This window comes from Chiloscyllium plagiosum, unplaced genomic scaffold, assembly GCF_037043375.1.
Source record: "Chiloscyllium plagiosum isolate Xiang-an unplaced genomic scaffold, Cpla_swu_hap1 HiC_scaffold_30, whole genome shotgun sequence".
NCBI classification, from domain to species: domain Eukaryota; kingdom Metazoa; phylum Chordata; class Chondrichthyes; order Orectolobiformes; family Hemiscylliidae; genus Chiloscyllium; species Chiloscyllium plagiosum.
In genome coordinates, this window is record NW_028270168.1 from 6,879,843 (window position 1) to 6,899,806 (window position 19,964).

The following is a 19,964-nucleotide window of genomic DNA, read 5'->3' on the forward strand; positions in this document are numbered from 1 at the left end:
GGTCTATCTCAAGCTTGATATGTTGTTACAGGCCCTACTCAAGAGGCATGTTTTGTTGGAGCATACATATAAAAACTGCTGAGTAAAGCCAACCAGGCTAGTGGAACATTGTGTACTGCTAACTCCAGTGATGAATTGTTAGTGGAAGTGGTATATTTCTGTGGGTTGTCATTAGCTACTTTCTGTCATTCAGGAGAGATGGTTAAAGGGCAGAAATGGGGGCAGGTTGGGGTGTTAATAAAGTATCAGGGTGCAACCTGTAACAGGCAAAAAAAAACTAGCATATTAGAAAGTAGGTTAATAATTTTTTTATTTGCCATGTTAGGGGCTCATGAAGTGCAGTTGTAGTGTCCATATCTCTGAACTAGGAGGGCCAGTTCAAGTTCCACCTCCTTCAGAGATGTGTAATCATATGTCTGCACAGGTTGGTTAGAAAATGACTCAATTAGCAAATGTAGAGGCTCTTATAGCACAGTGGTAGTATCCCTGCTTCTCAATGGAATCCCTACAGTGTGGAAACAGGCCATTCGGCCCCATAAATCCACACTGGCTCTCCCAAGAGTAACCCACCCAGACCCATTCCCCTACACTATACTTAGCCCTGACTAATGCACCTAACCTATACATCCCTGAGCGCTATGGGCAATGTAGGACAGTCACTTCACCTAAACTGCACATCTTTGGATTGTGGGAGGAAACCCGCACAGACACGGAGAGAATGTGCAAACTCTACTCAAACAGTCACCCAAGACTGGAATTGAACCCGGGTTCCTGGCACTGTGAGGCAGCAGTGCTAACCACTGAGCCACTGGTTCTGGACCAGAAGATCCCGGTTCAAGTCCTACTTACTCCAGAGAATGTGAGAACATCCCTGAACAGGTTGATTAGCAAATATGTGCAATGCCAGTCACTGGCAGTGACTGTGTAAGGTGCTTTGTGGGAGGTAGAAAACTGTCCCGTAAAATATCAATGATTCAGGCAGGGACTGAAGTTGGAAACTAAGTAAATAAGTTGAAGGACACTAGGTGTTGGAAAGGTGTTGTTAAAATAGGTGAAGAAGACAAAAGAATTGTGAGGGAGAATTCCAGGAGCTCCCAGTAGAACGGCCAGTCAGGGGATAAGGCATTGGAGAGTTCCGTATTCTCTTATAGCCCAGGGGTAGAAAGCTGCAAAAGCACAATTGAGCAATTCAGCTGGTGTGGCAGCAAAAAACTGTAATGTCTGCTATTGGGACTTGACCACGCCAGGCACATGGGAGACTCCTGCACTTTCGGAATTTATCTTCCGGGCTAACCAATTTACAACATTATTGTGTCAGCACATTCACTTTTCTCTGATGGACAGTCACTCTTGACTGAGATGTCAAATACAAAGAGTGAAACTCTTGTGATACTGGCTAGATGCCATGAAGCAATGCATCCAGTGCAGTGAGCTCATTTGATATCTTTTGGAAGTCCCAGCTTTTTGTTTGGTGCTGGTTATGCAATTATTGCATAAAAATCCAGTTTATCCCCTCATGATGCCTTCCACGGTTTTAAAAAGAAGCTTCGATACATATATTAATAATATTTCTATGAAAGCAATGATATTAGCAATAGTACTTCCTTTCAAAGCTCACTGGAATTATCCAGTTTAAGATTGAGGAGCGATTGATCTTGCATGTGTGTTGCTTAAAACACGATTAGAATGCCACTGTTTGTCAGTTTACTGCTGGAATTTCTATCCTACTCTTTCAGCTGTTTAGACTGTCTTAACATGGAGGAGTCAGTGTTGAACTGGGGTGGACAAGGTCAGAAGTGACACGATACCAGGTTATAGTCCAACAGGTTTATTTGAAATTAGAAGCTTTCCGATGAAGAGGCAGCACTTCAAAAGATTAAATTACTTTACAGTGTGGAAACAGGCCCTTCGGCCCAACAAGTCCACACCAACCTGCTGAAGCGCAACCCACCCAGACCCATTCCCCTACATTTTACCCCTTCAACCAACACTACAGGCAATTTAGCATTGCCAGTTCACTTAACCTGCACATCTTTGGACTGTGGGAGGAAACCGGAGCACCCGGAGGAAACCCACGCAGACACAGGGAGAATGTGCAAACTCCACACAGTCAGTCGCCTGAGGCGGGAATTGAACCCGGGTCTCTGGCGCTGTGAGGCAACAGTGCTAACCACTGTACCACCGTGCCGCCTAGCTTGTGATTTGCAATAAACTTGTTGGACTATAACCCGGTATTGTGTGATTTTTGATCTCGGACTGTATTTGGATAAATACATTGCTAACTTAGATTCCTTGGATTTGATTTAGATTCCTTACCATATGGAAACAGGCCATTTGGCCCAACAGGTACGCACCGACCCTCCAAGGAGTAACCCACCCAGACTCTATATTTACCTGTGAGTAATGCACCTAACACAATGGGCAATTTAGCATGACCAATCCACCTAACCTGCACATCTTTGTGACTGTGGGAGAAAGCTAGAGCACCCAGAGGAAACCCTGCAGTCACAGGGAGAATGTGCAAACTCCACACAGACAGTCACCCAAGGCGGGAATCGAACCCAGGTCCCTGGCGCAGTGAGGCAGCAGTGCTAGCCACTGTGAGTAATACTTGTGCCTTTGAGTCAGAAAGTTGTACATTCAAATCCCACTGCAGGAGAGGAGCTCAGTGATCTGGACTTAAGTGGTAAAGAGGGAGTGTTGGACTGTTAAGGGTACAGTTTCTTAGAAGAGGCATTGAATTGAGTGCATGCCTGTCATCTAGAGTTAGTATAAAAGATCCTATATTGGTGCTACTTTGATGAAGGGCAGACGAGTTCTCCTTGATGTTCTAATCAAAATTGTTCCTCAGGCAACATCACAAACACAGATTCCCAGGTCATTCTCACTTTGCCTTTTGTGGGAGCTTGCTGTGTGCAAATTATCTGCTACATTTTTTCATTGCAGTAAGAACGTGCTTCATTGGTTGTGAAACCCTTTGGAAAACAGGGGAAGATTGGAAAAACAGAAAATCAAAATGAAAAAAAAAACAATTAAAGCAGAATAGTGCAAGTTTTGGAAAGTTGAAGTAACACAGACAATGTTGGAAATATTCAGATCTGGTAGCATCTGTGGAGAGACAAACAGTTGACATTTTCAGATCAATGACCTTTCTTCAGAACTGGAAAATATTAACAATGCACCAGGTGTGTTGGCCATGAAGAAGAGAGAAAAATGCTTTCAGTTAAATATGCAGTTTTCAAACAGATATAGAATGATCTGTGGTGAGTAACTCACATCCTGACTCCCCAAAGCCTGTCCACCATCTGCAAGGCACAAATCAGCAGTATGATGGAATACTGCCCACTTGCCTGGGTGAGTGCAGCTCCAACAACACTCTAGAACCTTGGCACTATCCAGGAGAAAGCAGCAGCTTGATTGGTACTACATCCACCACCAACTACAGCATTTCAGCAAGGCTTAGCAATCCCGTGGCTGCTCAGGACAAGGGCAGCAGATACTTGGGAACACCTTAATCTGTAGTTGTGGCCGAGTGGTTAAGGCGATGGACTTGAAATCCATTGGGGTATTCCCATGCAGGTTCGAGTCCTATCAACTACGAATGAGCGTGAACTTCACGATATTCTCTGCTTTGTGGGCGGCACAGTGGCACAGTGGTTAGCACTGCTGCCTCACAGCGCCAGAGACCCGGGTTCAATTCCCGCCTCAGGCGACTGACTGTGTGGAGTTTGCACGTTCCACCCGTGTCTGCGTGGGTTTCGTCTGGGTGCTCCGGTTTCCTCCCACAGTCCAAAGATGTGCAGGTCAGGTGAATTGGCCATGCTAATTGCCCGTAGTGTTAGGTAAGGGGTAAATGTAGGGGTCTGGGTGGGTTGCGCTTCGGCGGGGTGGTGTGGACTTGTTGGGCCGAAGGGCCTGTTTCCACACTGTAAGTAATCTAATCTACCACCACCTGCAAGTTCCCCTCCAAGCCGCTCACCATCCTGATTTGGAAATATATTGCCATTCCTTCACAGTCACTGGGTCAACTTCCTTGAACTCGCTTCCTAATGCATTGTACATCTACCTACAGCACATGGGCTGCATTGACTCAAGAAAACAGCTCACCACCATTTTCTTGAGGACAATAAAGTGAGTGAATTTTAAAAGACATAAGTTTATCTGCAGGCTCCAAAAGGGGAGCAAAGCAAGCTGGAAAAACTTGACCTTTTTTTGCAGCAGAGAAGCAGACTGAGGAACACAGAAAGTGTTTAATTAAAATACAAGCTTGTGTTTTCCTGCTGCTCTCTGTTTCACGCCTTTCCGACAGTCTCATATTTCCTCCAGTTGTAAATGAAGATATGAGTGGGCAAAAGGCCTCCTGAATAAAACGAGAAATTGCTAGAGAAGCTCAGCAGGCCTGTCAGGATCTGTGGAGAGAAATCAGAATTTGTGTGTGTACGTGTTAGGCAAGGTGGGGGGGAGTCACATAGACACTGTCACTGACTCCTCCTTGCAGATTTGGTCTTGGATCAGTTGGCTGGATAAACGCTGAACTGGTTACAGAAAGGTGGGAGTCATGGAACAATGGATAACTCCAGTTAGAGCAGACAGTTCAAGGCTAGCAATGTATCAGGAGGAGCTGCTGTGAACACAGGCAGTTGTGAGGATAGATTAGAAATAACGGCAGTCTTTATTATGGTCTCATCCAGGTGTTGGATACACTTGAGCCAAATTTACACTGTCTCGTGTTTTGAGGAAACAAAGTTTCTGACTCTACTGGGAGTGGTTTTAAATGAGGCTGGATAGTACGGCCAGCTGTTTTGCAGTATTTATGATTTGTCACATTTCCAGCTGAGAATGTGTGTGTGTGTGAGAGAGAGGGGTGGGGGTGGGGGGGAGGGGGAAGTGCGGGATGTAAAGAGCCAGGTCACACTCTTGTTAAGAAGTGGTGGAGAGAGCAGCTTTACAGATTACAATCCGAACATGGTTGGACGATCCTCGAATTGTTCAGCAAAACGCCAGCCACAGACTTCTTGATATCTTCTCAGTCAACAGTGTTGAACTCCAGGTATTGTTTGTGTGCTTTGTACTGCTCTGTATTCTATCTCAACCCAGAACAGCCCATGTATTCACTCTCATGATTGTGTGGGAGCTGTGCCGATGAAATGGTCTTTCACAGCCTAGAGAGTAAGCAATGGGAAACTTGTGTTTTATTGTATTTTCATTTCTCCCTCTTGCTTTGTCAAATGTTGAATTTAACCTTTTCTTTAACATTTGAAAGGTAATACCTAATAAACATGTGGTTTTGAAGAACTTCAATTTTTGTTCTATTCTGCAACAGTACTCTCCCTGTGATAGAAATGCTCTAATTAACAATGGCCATGGAAAATTGCAAAGTGTGCCAAATAATACAATTTTATTTCATTCATGTGTGCCTTATAAATCTAAAGCAGTCCACCGTGTTACGTATTTATTGCAACACAGTCAGTGTTCTTGGGCCATGTGTTGTGGTGATACCTGTACCACAACACAACCTTCTCCTCACACCAACCCCCTGCCAAAACTGTCCATGCAGCACACTTAGGATATGTTTTGAAAGATGGACTTCAGTAGTTTCTGATTCCGAGAGTCTGAGATAAGAATGGTTCTTATTAAATCCTGACTTTTCTAATCAAACTGTTCTTTGTTCAGATCAGATCATGTGACAAAGAAGGTCCTGTTTTCTGATGTTGTGAGCAAAGAATTGAGACCTTTTCTCTTTCAGATATCAAATGAGGCAACGGGATTTGAGTGGATTTTGTTCTGATGGCAGTCTGTTGATAAAACATTTTGTGTGGGAGCTGCAAAGTGAGGCTCTGATCTCAGTCATCTCATCAGAGCGAAAAGGAACAGTATTATTATTACACCAAACAGGTTGAGAGAGCAGTCTTTATCCATGGCTTACTGTCACTTCCTAGTAAGTACTTCATGTGACAGGTTCCCCTGAGGACGCTGTAAAATGGGCCAAAAGGGATAAATCAGGAAGGTCCAAAATCCAAAGCTGACTCTTAGGATCCCTACAGTATGGAAGCAGGCCATTTGGCCCATCAAGTCCACACTGACCCTCCAAACAGCATCTCACCCAAACCCACCTACCTATCCTGTCCCTGTATTTCCCATGGCTAATCTACCTCGGCTGCATGTCCCTGGATACTATGAACAACTTAGCATGGCCAATCCACTCTAACCTGTTTGCCTTTGGACTGTGGAGCACCCGGACGAAACCCATGGAGACAAGAGGAGAATGTGTAAATTTCACACAGTCACCCTAGGGTGGTATTGAACCTGGGTTCATGGTGCTGTGAGGCAGCAGTGCTAACCACTATGCCAACCAAACTCACTTTCCGCATGGGAAAAAGCCAGAATTTTGAATTTGTTCTGATCAATGCTTCTTGAAATATTTTCCAGTCTTTGGAAATTGTCCAGAATTGGGACTGTGAAGTCCAATTGATGCAGAACCTTTATGTGGAAGGTTGATCAGAGTCAAATTTCAGGATTCAAGCTCGAACTCTCATTCTCTCCCCACAGATGCTGCCAGACCTGCTGAGTTTCTCCAGCACTGTCTGTTTTTGTTTCAGATCTCCAGCATCCACACTTCTTTGTTTTTTTTTGTTGAAGGTTGATGTTTGGAAGGGAATGTAGGGGATCACAGTTCATCCTCACCTCTCCTAATTCCTCTACTGCTGCTAACTTATTGGCCTGACATCTGATGTCAGAAATTTCCTCCGAATAAATATTTGGAAGGATGCAGCCATAAAAAAAGAGAGAACTTCTTCAGTAATGGATGACCTCCCTCATCTTAGTATCCAGATTGTAACTGGGGCTTTTGACCTTTTTCTATTTAGAATGGCTGTTGTAAGCTAGAGATACCATTGCATCTATGGTAGCTCTCTGTATGAAAACCCCCATTCATTACTCAGTTTTCGAATGACATCTCTCCCTTTGTCAGTGTTTGAAATTTCCTTGACAGTTCAGATGTGACATTTTGTACTTTCCCTTGAAACTCGGGATAATCCCACACATGGTTTTTTTCAAGACAGCTACTGAATAATAAGGCTTTTTAAAAAAAAAATGCACAGGTTTTTAATTCAAAGTTTAATACATACATTTGTAAGTATTTGGGGTTCTGACCTGTTGTAGAGTGAGGTAGATGGATTTTGAGGAGATTTTTGTGAAGTATAAACACCAGCACAGACTGGTTGGGCTGAATGGCCTTGTTCTGTTTTGTAATTGGATGGGTTATATTCTGTGGTTGACGTGTGGGTCTTGACAATTGTTATGATTTAGGTGTTGATCTGACTGAGCATACCTGTCTCTTGAAAATTAAAGAGGAAACTCCATTCTGTGCCCCTCGATGAAATTCTTCAATAACACTGAAGAAATGGCTATGAACACAGCCAATTGAAACTATTCAACTGGAGGCCTGTTTGATATAAGTATTCCCCATCATAGATATTTCTGAATCAACCTGTTCAGTGACTTTGTTGCTTATCGCTGGAGCAGATGGGATTTGAACCCAGATCTCCCGACCCAGAAGTAGAGATGCTACCACTGTACCACAAGAAATCTTATATCCTGATAAACGAGACAAGTCAAGAGCCACTTCCATCCCATCTTCTCTGTTGTGCCAATGTTCTTTTCACTTTAGCAAGTGTGATACCCATTGCAAAAACAGGCTAAAATCAAGGAGTAATCTGAATGTTTTTTTAAGTGAATGTTTTTATAAAATCAGGACTGCAGAGCACAATCTATTTAATAGCAATAACCCTTTAAGATAATTGCTATCAAAATAAAGACTTGCTCAAAATGAGTCTTTGCAACCTTATTAGTTATGACCTAATGAGCATTTCTAGCAGCAAGAAGTGACTTTATCCTCCAGGTCCATTGCCTCACTGACTCAAGATTGTCAGTGCAACTCTTACCTTCAAATCACCTCCATGTAATATATACAATTGACATACACCACCTTTCCACAGCCAAGTAGCACGGTACAGATTTGTTCCCCTTTACTGCCTCCCCAGCGGTGAAACTTTTGTTTTAAAGAATGGTGAGGTCCTGTCAAAAGGAAAGCATTCTCAACAGTTGGGTCTTGTTTACCAGGTGTATTCGCTAATCCCTTTTACAACTTTGATAAAAGCTCAACGTGAGCTAGAGGAACAACACCCCATCTTCCACTTCAGCAAGTTACAGTCTTTACAGTTACAGTGACCTGCTGCACTTTTCCAGCAACACATTTTCAGCTCTGATCTCCAGCATCTGCAGTCCTCACTTTCTCCTCCTACAGTCTTTAGAAGCCAACATTGAGTTTAACAATGTCAGAGCACAAACATCTCTATCCATGTCTCTTACCCATCCCCACACCCCCAGAGTCCTCTCATGAAATGGGTTGCTTTTAGCACAGCCAACCCATTTTCAACTTCTTATAGCCCCCATTATCAGCTGTATAGCTTCTCCTCTTCTCTGGCTTACTATCAACAATCCCTCTGTCTGCCTACCTTTTACTTCTCTCTGTCTCAGCTCTGTCTTGACCTAACCATTCACTTGTTAACACCCCACACTTTATTGTCAGTATAAGTATCAACTTTTCTTGCTGCTGTCAATTCTGAAGAACAGTCACTGGACACAACTCTTCCAGTCAGAATGTTTATGTGGCAAGTTCAGTTCAGTTTCAGTTCAAGTCCAACCACCGCCCTCATGTATTTTGAGCACAACCAGATAAGCATTTGTTTGTGATGTTGATTCAGATCTAAATATTAGCCAGGGCATCACTGCTGTTCTTTGAAAAATGTACACAGGGTCTCACATTAAAATCTCAGTCAGAAAATGGCATCTGTGACAATTCAGTGCCCCCTGAGTAGTGCATCGGAGAGCAACCTGCGATTTTTGTGCTCAGGACCTGGAGTGGGACATGAACCCACAAACACAGCACAAAAAGAAATAAAGGTGCCAGAACCTGGCAGGTTGTGGCCCTGGGGTCATTAACCATTGCTGTTTTGTGATACAATGGACAAGTGTGCCCATTCTGTGTCTTATTTCTTGTTTTTCTCAAAAATCAATTTAAGTCAAAACAAATGCCTGTTGTCAATTGGGAGTCTTGCAGTCTGCTTTCAGTAATTAGTTCAGTAACATTTTCTTCCCTTGTGTGCAGCATCCCAAGCTGAGAGGGATATCTCTTGTATTGCATGCAAAACCGTCAGTCACCTTTCAAGTGGAGCATGAAGTAGACTTTTTTTGATATGCCAAGAACATTTTGCGGCAATGCTAATCAGCGTCAGATCCTCTTGTTTTGCTCTTCTCACAATTCAGTTCTGTTTCATCCTCCTTGACCCGACTCCTGCCTGTGCTGGATTGTTAACAGAGCCTCAAGGTGCTAACGTTTTGTTTTGCTAACAGTGCAACTTCAGATGTGTGCAACAGAAACCTGTCTTTTGATTGGCAGAAGTGTCATTATCTGGTACAGGTCATTCTGCTATAATGTGACAGTTGTGTTCCACTGCAACCTTATGCTACAGAAAATTGCACTATGGAAAGCCACAACAGAAAATCATGTGGTAGAAGATCGCCAATAGAAAATCGCTATGCCTATAGTATAGTTCGCATTATCCAAACTGCATCCACAATTCATCATTTGCATTATCGCCAATTCGCATTGACGAAACACGCGTTATAGCAGACTGTCCTGTCGGAGTCTTATTCACTCTTCTTAAGTGTAGTGTTCTGAATTGGTGTGAGTACAATGGGCACAATGGTCTCCTTCTGCCCTGTAACCAATTCTGTCATCCAATATATTTTTGAAATGAGTAAAAAGCTTGAGATAACCACTCTTCTCAGTTCTGATGAAAGGTTATTATCCCAGAACGTTAACTCCCTTTCTTGGTCCAAAGAATTTTTCTGTGTATTTCCAGCATTTTGGTTTTTATGTCAGATTTCCAGCATCTGCCATGTTTTGCTTTTTGTATTAGACAAAAACCCGTCTTGATTTAATTCATTATTCAAATTAATGTGTAACTGTGCCTGCTACAGCCTGATTTCTGAGGTGTGGAATGAGGTTGTGGAAATGTTCTGAATTCTTTGTGAAGTTTAAACTTGGGATGAAAATAGCTCAGGTTAATTCCCATCTTGTTAACTGTAGACATGGTGTAACATCAGGCTGTCAGTTACAATGGTAGAGCTGGACAGACTCAACAGGGATTTATAAAAGAAAAATCATATTTAGCAAGTCTGTTATGTTTTGAGGATTTGACTGTCAGTATAGGTAAGCGGAAGCCCACCGTATATGTAGATCTTTAGAAAGTTTTTGACAAGGTCAAAGAACATAGAACATTACAGCGCAGTACAGGCCCTTTGGCCCTCAATGTTGCACCGACCTGTCATACCAATCTGAAGCCCATCTAACCTACACTATTTCATGTACGTCCATATGCTTGTCCAATGACAACTTAAATGTACTTAAAGTTGGTGAATCTACTACCGTTGCAGGCAAAGCATTCCATACCCTTACTACTCTTTGAGTAAAGAAACTACCTCTGACATCTGTCCTATATCTATCACCCCTCAATTTAAAGCTATGCCCCCTCGTGCTCGCTGTCACCATACTTGGAAAAAGGCTCTGCCTGTCCACCCTATCTAACCCTCTGATTATCTTCTCTCCAATGAAAACAGCCTCAAGTCCCTCAGCCTTTCTTCGTAAGACCTTCCCTCCATACTAGGCACCATCCTAGTAAATCTCCTCTGCACCCTTTCTAAAGCTTCCACATCCTTCTTATAATGCGGTGATCAGAACTGTACACAATACTCCAAGTGTGGCCGCACCAGAGTTTTGTACAGCTGCAGCATAACTTCATGGTTCCGGAACTTGATCCTTCCATTAATAAAAGTTAAAACACTGTATGCCTTCTTAACAACCCTGTCAATCTGGGTGGCAACTTTCAAGGATCTGTGTACCTGGACACCGAGATCTCTCTGCTCATCTACACTACCATGAATCTTACCATTAGCCCAGTACTTTGCATTCCGGTTACTCCGACCAAAGTGAATCACCTCACACTTGTCCGCATTAAACTCCATTTGCCACCTCTCAGCCCAGCTCTGCAGCTTATCTATGTCTCTCTGTAACCTACAACATCCTTCGTCACTATCCATAACTCCACTGACCTTAGTGCCGTCTGCGAATTTACTAACCCACCCTTCTACGCCCTCATCCAGGTCGTTTATAAAAATGACGAACAGCAATGGACCCAACACCGACCCTAGCGGTACACCACTAGTAACTGGACTCCAGGATGAACATTTCCCATCAACCACCACCCTCTGTCTTCTTTCAGCAAGCCAATTACTGATCCAAACTGCTATACCTCCCACAATCCCATTCTTCTGCATTTTGTACAATAGCCTATTGTGGGTACCTTATCGAATGCCTTGCTGAAATCCATATACACCCCATCAACTGGTTTACTCTCATCTAACCAAAGAGGTTAGTAAATAAAATTAAATCACATAAGATTGGGGGGGATATGTACTGAGACATAGATTGGGAACTGGTCAGTGGACAGAAATAAATGGGCCATTTTCAGATTGGCAGTCTGTGACTAGTCAGGGACTCTAAGGATCAATGCTTGGGCCCTGACTGTTTGCAGTTTAGATCAATAACTTGGATGTGAGGATTAAGTAATATTTCCATGTTTGCAGATGGCACAAAACTAGGGGGGAATGTGTGAGTTGTGAAGAGGATGCAAAGATGTGCCAAGGGGATTTGGAGAGGCTATGTGCATGGGCAAGAACTTGGGCAAATGGCATTCAATGTGGAAAATTGTGGGATTATCCACATCCTTAAGAAAACAGAAATACAAGACATTTCTTAAATGGTGAGAGGAATGCAAGTGTTGACTTTCAAAGGGACCTCAGTGTCCTTGTTCGTGAATCACTGAAAGTTAACATGCAGGTACAACAAATAAATAAGAAGGCAGAGTTGAAAGAGGTCTACAGCACAGAACAAAGTCCTTCAGTCCATCATGTCCATGCTCGTCAAAAACACCCACCTAACCATTCTAATCCCATTATCCAGCATTTGGCCCATAGTCTTGTGAGCCTTGACATCACAAATACGCATCTAAATAAAGTGATGATAAAACCTAATTCTAATTACTCCTTAAATGTTGTGAGGATTTCTACCTCTGCTGCCCTTACATGCAGTTAGTTCCAGATTCAAAACATCCTCTGGGGTGCAAAAAGCTTTCCTCACATCCCCTCTAAACTACCTGTCCCTTACCTTAAATCTGTGTTCCCTGCTCATTGATCCCTCCACCAAACAGAAACGTTCCTCCTATCTACTCTATCTATGCCTCTCACAATTTAAATCCATCTCAATCACTTCTCCTCTCAATCTCTTCTGCTCTGAGGCAAATAATCGCAGTCTGTCCAATCTCTTTTCATAACTGAAACCCTCCAGCCCAGGCAACATCCTGGTAAATCTCTGCACTCTATCAGGTACAATCACATCCCTCCTATTATGTGGCTTCCAGAACTGCACACAGTACTCTAGCTGTGACCTAACCAAGATTTTACACTATTCCATCATAACCCCACTGCTTTTAAACTCTATGCCTCAGCTAACGTAGGCAGGTGGTATGTCAGTCTTTATCATAAGAGGATCTCAGTATGGGAGTAATGGTGCCTGACTTGATAAAACCACAGCTGCTCTATCGTGTACAGTTTTGGCTTCCTTACTTACCAAAAGATATTTTTCCATAGAGATTCATCAAACTAATTCCTGCAATGGAGGAATTGTCCTCTGAAGTCAGATTACATAGACTGAGACTACATTTTCCGGAGTTTAGAAGAATGAGGTGTGATTTCTTACGAACGTAAATTCTTGAAAGCCTCTAGCAGGGTAGATGCAGAAAGGATGTTTCCCCTGGCTCAGAATGGTCTCGAGCAGAAAACAGAGTGGGAGAGTAAGAGGCAGACCATTGAGGACTGAGATGTGGAGGAATCTCTTTACTTGAAGGGTCATAAACGTTTCCAGTTCTCTACACCAGAGTGTAGATGCTCAGTCATTGGCCATTTTTAAAACTGAAATCGGTAGACACATTTAAAAACATCGAGGAATATTGAGATAATGCACGAAAACAGTGTTCCCACAGAAGATCAGCCACAATCTTACTGAATGGTTTGTTGACTTGAAGGGCTGAATGGCCTCCTGCTTCTGTTTCCTATTTTTTTACAGTGTTAATCCTTAAGATGCTTTTATGTTCCCAGTGTTGGAGGATCTGAGCTACAGGGAGAGGCTGAACAGGCTGGGGCTGTTTTCCCTGGAGCGTCGGAGGCTGAAGGGTGGGGACCTTATAGAGATTTACAAAATTATGAGGGGCATGGATAGGATAAATAGACAAAGTCTTTTCCCTGGGGTTGGGGAGTCCAGAACTAAAGGGCATAGGTTTAGGGTGAGAGGGGAAAGATATAAAAGAGACCTAAGGGGCAACCTTTTCACGCAGAGGGTGGTGTGTGTATGGAATGAGCTGCCAGAGGATGTGGTCGAGGCTGGTACAATTGCAACATTGAAGAGGCATTTGGATGGGTATATGAATAGGAAGGGTTTGGAGGGATATGGGCCAGGTGCTGGCAGGTGGGACTAGATTGGGTTGGGATTTCTGGTCGGCATGGACGAGTTGGACCGAAGGGTCTGTTCCCATGCTTTACATCTCTATGACTCTATGACTATATTCTCGCGTACTGTTCACCTGATGAAGGGCTAAGGCCCGAAACGTCAATTCTCCTGCTTCTTGGATGCTGCTCGACCTGCTGTGTTTTTCCAGCACCACATTTGCAACTCCGTAATGTTCACCTGTGTTTGGTTAAAGCTACCCATCTACTATAGAGAGTGCAAGGTCACTTAGAGTAAAGCTGTACTGGTAAGGGAGGTAGGAAGTTTACCAGCTGTATATCAGAGTCGACCAACATCAATTTAGTAACTCTCTTTATAAAGTGTTATTATCTCATATAATGTTTGCAATGTCACCAACAAGTGAAATGCTGAGTTGCTTTGTTGGATATTTGGATGACAATATAGACTATTATTAATCGGTTTGCAAATAATACCAGGATTGGTGGTCTACTGGACAGAGAAGAAGGTTATCTAAGATTACAAAGAGATTTTGATCAAATGGATCAATGGACTGAGGAGTGGCAGATGGAGTTCAATTTGAATAAATGGGAGGTATTGTATTTTGGTAAAACAAATAAGGGCAGGACTTATACAGTTAATGGAAGGGCCCTGGGTAGTGTTGTAGAGCAGAGATACCCAGGTTCAGGTACATAATTCTTTGAAATTAACGCCACACTGGCAGACAGGGTGGTTAAGAAGGTGTTTAGCATGCTTGCCTTCATTGCTCAGACCTTTCAGCATAGGAGTTGGGACGTCATGTTGAGGTTGCACAGGACATTGGTGAGGCCTCTTCTGAGGTACTGTGTCCTGTTATAGGAAAGATATTATTAAACTGGAGAGGGTTCAGAAAAGATTTATCAGGATGTTGCCAGGAATGGAGGGATTGTGATGTAAAAATAGACTGGAAAGGCTGGGACTTTTTCTCTGGAGTGTAGAATGTTAAGGGGCAACCTTTTTACACAGAGAGTTGTTCATGTGTGGAATGAACTGCCAGAGAAAGTGGTTGATGCAGACAGTTACAATGTTTAAAAGACAATTGGATAAGTACATGAATAGGAAGGGCTTGGAAGGATATAGGATGAGCACAGGCAGGTGGGACTAGTTTAATTTGGGAACATGGCTGGTGTGGACTGGTTAGGCGAAAGGGTCTGTTGACTTTCTGATTCTACGTAATCTTGTGAGAGTGATGGCTACACACCACTGTATGATCTCAGTGAGTTGTCTGCCTCAGTTTGTTTATCATTTACAATTACTCTGACCCATGTCATATAGATGCACAACTCCCATAGCTCAAAGAGGAGATAGTCAATGAGTTCAATTGCCCATCCCTAATTGCCCACAGAGAAATTAAGAGTTAACCACATTGCTATGGGTCTCAGGCCACATGTAGGTCAGACCAGAAATAGGTGGCGGATTTCCTTCCTGCAAGGGCATTAGTGGATCAAATGGGTTTTTCCTGACAATCGATAATGGGTCATCATTAGCCTCTTAATTTCAAAGTTTTATTGAAATGTGGGATTCAAACCCATGTCTCCAGAATATTATCTGGGTGTCTGGATTAGAACATAGAACATATAGAACATAGAACATTACATTACAGCGCAGTACAGGCCCTTCGGCCCTCGATGTTGCACCAACCTGTCATACCAATCTGAAGCCCATCTAACCTACACTATTCCATGTACGTCCATATGCTTGTCCAATGACGATTTAAATGTACTTAAAGTTGGTGAATCTACTACTGTTGCAGGTAAAGCATTCCAAACCCTTACTACTCTCTGAGTAAAGAAACTACCTCTGACATCTGTCCTATATCTATCACCCCTCAATTTAAAGCTATTGATGATAATACCACAAAGCCGTCCCCATCCAGTGTGAATATTGTTGCACTCTTGAGAGTTGAAAGTTCATCTAGTCTGCTCCCTCTGGGGTCCATGCTCAGGTGAGATGTGTTTGGATGCAATTTGGATCTTTCTGTGCATAAAATATTCAGAAATGGTGGCAATTCCCAATCTTAAGGAGAAGCAGCAACAATCATGTTTCTCCCTGTACCATCAGAACAAACAGGATCATTTAAAAGCATCTCTCTGTTTGACCTGACTGACGGGAGCTAAATTTTCCTGATGTGAGGAATCATTTCAGCCAGTTCAATGTGGAATCTGATGTGTGGAATTTACTGTTCCTGAGGCAGTTGTTGTGTGCGATGAATCCTGCTACTTGCATTTAGAAGGGCTTTCTTAACTCCAAAGTTGCTCTGCGTTGCCTCACGTTTGTCCCTGTGGAACTATCAACAGCCCCAGGTCTACACCAATTGATCTGCTGATCCATACATTTGCTCGCGCAAATATTATTTTTCTGATGGCTCACTGTGGTGTCTCTAGGGATGTTTGATGCTATGTCATTTTGACCAGTCTGATCCCAGAGGCCAGTGGTCCCTCATCTTTATCAGTTCTGGGGCCATACAGCCTTGCACATTTGACAGAAATAACATTTTTTGTTACGTACGATTGCTATGACTCTTTCTCAATCTCTCCTTGACTTAAGTTTCATTCACAGTCTGCTGTTTCTGGATTAAATTTAAATCATTGTTCAGGAGACTGCAGTGAGAAATTGAGCAGTGTGTAGACATCTTCAAGTGACCTTGAGTTGTCACCAAGTTTGCAAAGATGAAGTGCTGTCCTTGTGTAGAAGTGAATTAAGCTCTCAATATTGTAGGATTAAATAGCACGTCAGACAATGACATTTGATTATGGAAGCATGCTGACTATAGCATTTTTTAAATCTGGAAACAGCTGGCAGCACAGACTCTGCCTATTTGTATCTTATAGAATGATGCTGGTTGATGCATGTTTTGAGCCAGAAATCCACATAAGGTGATGTATCAAATAGACTTGATGCTGGTAATTAAATGCTCTCAACAAAAAGTCTAACAACCTGTGATGGATAATGTGAACAGCTTTGGTTTTAGTCTGTAAGACACCCAGCCTTGTATTCATTTGATTATTTTTACATCAGATTTTATATATAACATGTGTAATGCCTTACACCTAGATTCTGTATATCTTCTCTCCGTTTAAGTCAGCTTCCTTACTCCACTTACTTACTGAGTGTTGCTTTGCAACAGAACATCTTGACCTTGTCACTTGAAAGAGTTATGTTTCCCAAATAGCAAACTAAACTGTGCCATCGTTTTAAAAGGGTGGGGGAGGATTAAATGGTCTACAAACAGCTTTACCTCACCCTGTAAAGTACAGCTGGCTATTTTAAGTCTCGAAGGATCTCAATTATGAGATTATGATGTGGTGGTAAACTCATTCATTGACATTAAAGTTACATCTTTACACTTCTGTCGTAGACACATTTTGATTCCTCGATTTAACGTTGCATTTGTCCCTTGTAGCTTGTTCACATGTTAACCTTGAGACTCATTGTGCCTGATGTTGTTGCAGAGGGATCATTTAGTTCAGTTGGCAAGATGGCTGATGAGTTGTGCCAATAGCATGAATTCAATTCCCACACCGGCTGAGGTTACCATGAAAACTCTCCTGTTTAACCTCTCCCCTCGCCTGAGGCAATGGTGACCCTCAGGTTAAACCACCACCAGTCATCTCTCTCTCTCTCCCTCTCTCTAATGAGAGAGTAACCCTATGGTCCAGTAATACTATGGGGACTTTCTCTGTTCAGATTGAATGCCTTGGGTTATTGCCTCACATGAAAGCTCTAGTGGTATAATCAGTCTGCTGTTGAACTACTCGCAGAGTTCACACAGCACATTAGATTCAGTATGATGCATGTAGTGTTTAATTCCAGATGTGTGAGGCTCTTGAATGGGTTTGAGCAGAACTTGTGAAAATGTCAAACAAAGTGCACACACGTGGCTACTATGTCGACAGCTTTAATTTTGTACAAAATCCATTTCGCAGCTTTTGGTTCTGAGATAGCAATTGCTCTTACTCCATGGTGGATGAGTCAAAGAGAAAGACTTGCATTTCACTAGCACCTTTCATGATCTCAAGATGTCAGAGACATGCAGCACAGACCCTTCGGTTCAACTTGTCCACGCCGACCAGACATCCCAATCTGACCTGATGCCATTTGCCAGCATTTGGCCCGTATCCCTCTAAAGCCTGCTGAAATAACTGCACAGAGGCCAGTGTCCTGTCACCAAGTCATCCTTTATTTACATGTGTACAGTACACTGGCTGTGGCTGGCCAGCCAACACGGAACTGAACTGTCAGTCCCTGAACTGAGGAGATTCTGAATCTCCTGGTTGTTTTTTTTTTCTGTGATAATTCCCTGTTTATTTTTTTTTCATCAAAGGGCAAGTCCCTATTTATTTTTTTTTATTCTAAAATTAACCCCCACACTACCGCCTAACTGCGGTAGTGCTTATTTTTTTCCCCAGCACCCATGGTGTGTGTGTGTGCAGGTGTGAGACACAGTGAGAGACACAAAGTGCACGAAACTTTATTCAATTTCCACCACCAGGAAGATAGGAAACACCCGAGTAGCCAGTGACAAGCTGTGCCCTTCACATCAAAGGGCAATGCTGTGCCGCTCCTGGTTGTTTTTTTTTCCTTCTGGAGAGTCCTTGCACGTACGTACACACACTCTCACACTGATCCAACTCTCAAGATAGGCAAACACCAGACCGGCCAGTGACAAGCAGTGCCCTTCTCGACAAAGTGCAATGCAGGCTTGTTCTTTTTTTTATATTTATATATATTTTTTTTAATTTAACCCCCACACTACCACCTAAGTGCGGTAGTGCTTATTTTTTCCCCAGCACCCATGGTGTGTGTGTGCAGGTGTGAGACACAGTGAAAGACACAAAGTGTATGAATCTTTATTCAAATTCCACCACCAGGAAGATAGGAAAACACCCGGGTGGAATCTCCTGGTTGTTTTTTTTTCACAATCAGCAGATCAAACAAACAAACAAGATGGTTCATCCAGTTGTTAGTAACTTCAGAAATTCAAATTGTCTTAAGTTGGGAGCTGCATGCAGAGTTCTCAGAACTTTTGATGCTTGTGAATAAGCATCTAGTGAGTGACTACAGAGTGCTATAAAGTCCTTGAACTGGCCTTGGCAAGGGGCATCCAACCATTGAATGAAGAGATCACGCTTAACCAAATTGATTTTAATTTTAAAATCACCATGTTGACAAGCATGAGATAAAGCAAAATAAAAAGAACACAAAAGAGTTGGGAAGCCATTGTTAAAAGTCCTCAAGTTCAAGTCCTAGCAGTTGACACACTGATGTAGAAAGGATAGATGATGAACCTGGGTCCTCTAGTTATTACACAGCTTCTGGCACAACCAATCCAGTAATCACCTGGTTGTTTTTTTTTATATAGTGAAAGACACAAAGTGCACGAATCTTTATTCAATTTCCACCACCAGGAAGATAGGAAAACACCCGGGTGGCCAGTGACAAACACTGCCCTTCCTCTGAATTATATATTTTTTTTCTTTTCTTTTTTTCTTTTTTTCTCTTTAACCCCCACACTACCACCTAAGTGCGGTAGTGCTTATTTTTTTCCCCCAGCACCCATGGTGTGTGTGTGCAGGTGTGAGACACAGTGAAAGACACAAAGTGCACCAATCTTTATTCAATTTCCACCACCAGGAAGATAGGAAAACACCCGGGTGGCCAGTGACAAACACTGCCCTTCACATCAAAGGGCAGTGCTGTGTGATCAAAACAGTGAAGGGGAGGGTAGGGACTAAATCAAAATAGAATTGGAGGGAGAAATGATGCACTCCACTCCCTGCGGTGCCCACCTCTCCCTGAACAACTCCAGGGTGTTGGTCGACACCGCGTGCTCCTTCTCCAAGGACACCCGGGCTCTAACGTAACCGCGGAAGAGGGGCAGGCAGTCGGCCCTAACGACCCCCTCCACGGCCCGCTGCCTGGACCTGTTGATGGCCAGTTTGGCCAGGCCCAGGAGCAGACCCACGAGGAGGTCTTCAGACCTGCCCTCCCTCCTCCGTACCGGGTGCCCAAAGATCAGGAGCGTGGGACTGAAGTGCAGCCAGAAACAGAGGAGAAGGTTTTTCAGGAAATCAAAAAGGGAGTGCAAACGCCCACACCCAATATATACGTGGTCCACGGACTCCACAGAACAAGCAGTTGGGCTGGGAGTCCATGAACCACCACAACCTGTGGTTGCAGGGAACTGCTGTGTGCAAAGTAAACCCACACAGATACAGGGAGAAGATGCAAACTCCACACAGACAGTCACCCGAGGCTGGAATTGAACCTGGGATCTTGGTGC

At 43.1% G+C, this 19,964-nt stretch overlaps 1 protein-coding gene and 1 non-coding gene across 8 annotated transcripts in view; both read left to right on the forward strand.

Moving 5' to 3' along the window:
* LOC122563483 (polycomb protein SCMH1-like) overlaps positions 1-19,964 on the forward strand; it is a 204,065-nt gene that overhangs the window by 146,491 nt on the left and 37,610 nt on the right. The gene's annotated exons all lie outside the window — the stretch shown is intronic.
* Positions 3,519-3,600, forward strand: trnas-uga (transfer RNA serine (anticodon UGA)). The gene has a single exon. It is a non-coding gene; the product is annotated as a tRNA-Ser (tRNA).